Below are 5,234 nucleotides of genomic sequence, written 5' to 3'. Positions count from 1 at the left end.
AAATGAGGAAGCCAAGACTCTAGAAAGAAGAAGTTAGTTGCCTGTAGTTAGACCGGTAGTAGCAGGAGAAGGAAATGGCAAACCACTCCGGTATCTTTGCCAAGAAAACCCCAAATGGGAACATGAAGAGCTGCACATAATTGAAAATGACAACAACAATAACAAAAAGCAGCAGAGCCCGGTGTCTCCGACTTTCTATTTAGCCCAAAGAGATGCACATCCAATAAATTCGGTGAAAAGGCAGTTCTTTACCACCAGTTGGCAGAAGTGGTACCTACTTAAGAAAATGCAAGTTCCCATTGCTGGAGGGAAGGACCATTCTGACCTCATCCAAGCAAATGGTGTGCTTGAACAAGTTTTGAACCGCCTTGTTCTCCTTGAGGGTGAGCTGCTCTTGGTCAAGGGGCAGGGAGCGCCCATGTTCTGCAGGCTCAGGGATGACCTTGACATTGTTCTCTGGCGTCTGCTATACCTTGAGGCCATCTTGAAGAACACCTGGTACTTTTCACTGGGAATCTGATTGCTCAATTTTTGAGGAGGTGCAGAAGCAACTTGATTCATCTATTCTCAGATTTAATCTAATCTAATGGATGTGTACAGTTCTGACTTGACTCAAAGATGTGGAGAAATAGAGTCAAAAATAAATGGATGGATAGATGTGTGTTGGAAAGCTATGTGGATGGATAGATGAGAGAGATTGATAGATGTATGATACAGAAATAGATAAATGAATGGAAAGATGATAAATTAATAGATGGATAGATGTATGATAAGGAGATAAATAGATGGATAGATGATAGATAGATTATAAGTAGATGATAGAAAGATAGATAAATGGTGTTTGCTTCGGCAGCAGATATACTAAAAAGTTGGAATGATACAGAAGATGAGCATGACCTCTGTGGGATGATGTGTAAATTTGTGAAGAAAGCTAGATAAATGGATGGATAGATGATAGAGAGAAATATGGATAGATACATGATAGATGGATGGAGATAGAGAGGGAAATCAATAGAATCCAAAAGAGATGGTGATAGACAGAAAGAGAGATATATAGATAGACCATTTAGTAAGGATGGTCAGTATCTCAGAACACAGGTCCCCCAGAGCCCCTGCCTCAGAATTCAGGAGACCCTTAGCCTCATTGCTTCCTCCATCCCAGGATCTCCATTCCTACTGTCTACTTTGGGAGAAGAAATATTGTTTGGTCTCGTCTCCCCAGTACAGCAGAATTCCCAACATTTAGTACACATTTAACAAATGTTTGTGGATTGACTAATAAACAATGGGAAAGAGTGGAGAGCAGGAACAAAATGTTTGGGATTTGCCAAGTGTAGGTCCCACATACTCCCCTTACTCCTTATTACTCAAGGATTACTGCTTCTTAAAATGCAGTTTAGTCTCCTAGTTAGCACATGGTGATTGGAGCCAAAGAGATCTGAGTTCAAATCCTATTTTAAACACTTAAATTAACTATCTAGTAATAGGCAAGTCATTTGATTTATCTGAGTTTGAATTTCCCCACCTGTAAAATGGGTATATAATAACATCTCACTCAATGACTTGGGAGGATCAAAAAGAATATATTTTAAAAAACCAACTTTGCAAATCTTAATTTTCCGTGTTACCTATTTGTATTATTTCTTTGGGGGGAGGAGAAGCACATAAATCATTCACAAGTATAGACAAAATGCATATAACTTGAATCCAATTTATATATTAATATAATATATATTACTAGACTACAGTAAGAAATACTCTTTGTAGAGCTTGCTTTGAATGAAACTGAAATATAGCTGAAGAAAGAACAATATTAAGGCTGGAGGACTCCCAGGTCTGCTAGACTGAGGGAGCTTGGTGGAACAATTCATTTTTTTCTACTTTCTCTGTCTAATGGTGAATCCAGAATTATAGAACCTCAAGAAGAGATCGTTACTATGTTATTTGCTATTATCCCTCATTCTCAAAAAGGACCACAGACATCTTGAGGCGAAGGTCTTGACTTGTATGTGGATTGGAGTTAAATGAGGCAGGGCTGCTGGATTGGGTGATTGGATCAAAAGTTAAGCAGGAGATTAGGATTAGGACAGCAAGGGAGGGGGTGGAGGTGGAGCTGGCAGGGGGTGACAGGAGAGGGGCCTGTTAGAACTGAGGACTAAGGAGAATAGGCAGTCAGTAAGTAGAGCAAGAATTATTAGAGTTCCGGGCACTGTGCTGAATACTGAAAACAAAAAGAGGCAAAAGACAGTCCCTTCCCTCAAAGACCTCACAATCTAGGGAGGGAGATGAACAAACAAGGCACATGGAGGCTAAATCAAAAATAATTCAAGGAGAAGAGCCATTAGAAGGAAGACAGATGGAGTATTGGCCTTGACAGAGATAAAAAGAGAGACAGAGACAGACAGAGACAGAGAAGAGAGACAGAGAGACAAAGACAGAATAAGACAGTGACAGAGAGAGAGACAGACAGACACACAGAGAGAAACAGAGACAAGGAGAGAACCAGAGACAGAGAGACAGAGACAGAAAAAGAGAGGAGACAGAGAGACAAAGACAGAATGAGACAGAGAAGAGAGAGACAGAGAGACAAAGACAGAGTGAGAGTGACAGAGAGAGACAGACAGACACAGATAGAGAGAGAAACAGAAAGACAGAGACAGAAAAACAGAGAGACACAGAGAGACAGAAACAGAGACAGAGACAGAAAGACAGAGAAAGAGAGAGACACTCTGAGAGAGAATGAAAAGAAAGTAATAGCTTCCTGTAAAAGGTAGGATTTTCTTCTGGTTCTTGAAGGAAGGCAGAGAAGCCCAGAGGTGGAGATGAGAAGGGAGAGATCATAAATCCACAGACCAAGAACAGCTTGCAGAGTTGATTGAAAGCTGAATCCTGTTCAGAATAAAATAAGAAAAGACTTAAAAATCTGAGTGTAACAGCAGCAGAATAGGACCATTGACTTAAATGATTTAAGCAGAGGTTCTTTGTCCATAGTAGGTCTCTAAACACACACACACACACACACACACACACACACACAAATTGCAATGCAATTGTTTCCTTTGTAATCCTATAAATTCTATTTTCATGCATTTAGGAACTTTCTAAGAAGGGGGCCAGAGGAAGGAAGATTCTTTCTCCAAAAAATACTTTGAAATGTAATTATGGGGGGGAAAAGGTGAAGAATCTTTGGCCCGGAGCTAGAAGCTACTTTAAGATCCTTCCCTCCCTTTAGTCCTATCTGCAAATGTTATCTCCTGATCAATTCAAGGCTTATCTTACTATGGGCAAAGCACTTTCCTAGGTACTGGGATCTACTGAACAGACAGATTTTGGCCTGTTGATAATCCAGGGAAATGTCATTACTCATATTTTTCATGGCACTTTGCTCGATATATTTGACATTTATTATGTCATTATAATTTATGTTATTATACTATAGGGTGTACCTCATTCCACCCTAATAAACTAGAAGTTCCTTGATAAGAGGGTTTGTTGCTGGTGTGGGGCGCATCTGGAGTTCCTGCTACCTGTGAGGCTGAAGCTGTTGAAAGTTTGGAACTCACAAGTTCTGAGCCACAGTGCATTGTTTGGCAATGAAATGGAGAGCTCCTGAGAGCAGGGGGCAAACACGTTCAAGTCAGAAATTTTTGTTGTTCAATTGTTTCATTTGTGCCTTATTATCTGTGACTCTATTTGGAACTTTCTTGGCAAAGACATTTAACAGCTTTGTCACTTCCTTCTCCAGCTCGTTTTACAGATGAAGGAACTGGGGCAAACAGGGTTAAACAGTCTTGCCCAGAATCACACAGCTAGTATCCGAAGTCACATTTGAACTCAGGTCTTCGTTACTCCAGACCCAGTGCCCCCTAGCTGTTCTAGATCATAAATGGACTAAGTCAGACTTCCCATTTCTCGATGAAAACAGAATCGAGCACATGAACAGCCCCTGTACTTCTTGCCTAGGTGGGATAGAAAGATCTAATCCTGGAGGGGAAAAGAGAGAGAGAGACAGAGACAGAGAGAGACAGAGAGACAGAAAGAGAGATAGAGAGAGACAGAGAAAGACAGACAGAGAGACAGAGACAAAGAGACAGAGACAGAGAGAAACAGAGAGAGAGAGAAAAACACACACAGAGAGAGAGAGAGAGAGAGAGAGAAGAGAGAGAGAGAGAGAGAGAGAGAGAGAGAGAGAGAGAGAGAGAGAGAGAGAGAGAGAAGGAGGGAGGGAGGGAGGGAATAGGATTTGTATCTTCTCTATCTTTGTGTGTAGGAGGATGGTATCTACTGTACAAACCATTTGGCATTGTATTACCTAAAAGGAAGGAGTAATATAAGAACATGATCACAAATAGCTTTGAGCCTTCTGCTCAGATAAAAATTCAACAGGCACGTATTAGTGTTTGCCACCCGGGATGGAAAGTCCCAACTTAAGTGTTGCAGGGGTGATGGGGCTGAGCATGTGGCCTCCAAAGGCCAAGGTTCAACCCCATATCCTCGTTACATAAGCAATCTGCAGAGTCTGAAGAGGAATGAAACCGAAGAGACAGTTAAACAGTTGGGTCTGAGAGGAGAGCTTCAGAGCTGCAGCTATTTATGGTACAGAAAGGGAAGGGTGAGAGAAAGCATTATACCCAGATAACCCTGGCTGTAAGCCTGGAGCATTTGCATAAGATTCTCCTCCTGCCGCAGAGAATGATGCTTCCACACTGTGTGCCTGTGTGCTGGGCAGAGCTGGCTCCCAATAGACCCTTTTCTTCCTTCTTGCTTTGAGAGGACACATATGGTTCCAGATTCTCTTCGGGGAAAGACTCCAGGAAGACAAAGAGAGAACAGACTTTGGAAATAAGGGACGTGTCAAAGAGCCAGATTTCCCTACATGTTTGCCTTTCAAAGACCACATATCCATTGGAACAGCATCTGGCCAAGAGAGTTGGTGCTTAATGATGGCTTGGTGATTGATTGTCCAGCAGAGACCAGGGGGCAGACAGCTTCTTCAGAAGCAGTGACATGACATCATTGAGGACACTGGCAGTCTGGCAGTGTCAGGAGCATTAATTGCATTTGCTCAAGCCACACATGTTCTTGCTACATGTGTTCACTCTTCCCCCGAAGGGCTATGTGTCTGTGGGAGAGACAGAATCCCTGATTAGTGGGGGATGTATGCTATTGCTTCTTTTTTCCCCCATGCAATTTCACTAAAAGCTTTTCTTCTGAAGTAATTGTACCCTCTGACT

At 41.9% G+C, this 5,234-nt stretch overlaps 1 non-coding gene across 1 annotated transcript; it reads left to right on the top strand.

Annotated features, from left to right (window-relative positions):
- Positions 1–839: 839 nt before the first annotated feature.
- On the top strand, positions 840–941 carry LOC127546077 (U6 spliceosomal RNA). The gene has a single exon (XR_007949938.1). It is a non-coding gene; the product is annotated as a U6 spliceosomal RNA (small nuclear RNA).
- Positions 942–5,234: the final 4,293 nt, after the last annotated feature.

The sequence above is a fragment of the Antechinus flavipes genome, chromosome 1 (genome assembly GCF_016432865.1).
Source record: "Antechinus flavipes isolate AdamAnt ecotype Samford, QLD, Australia chromosome 1, AdamAnt_v2, whole genome shotgun sequence".
NCBI classification, from domain to species: Eukaryota; Metazoa; Chordata; class Mammalia; order Dasyuromorphia; family Dasyuridae; genus Antechinus; species Antechinus flavipes.
The sequence above is the reverse complement of the archived record's forward strand: the minus strand, read 5'-3'. Positions and strand labels throughout refer to the sequence as shown.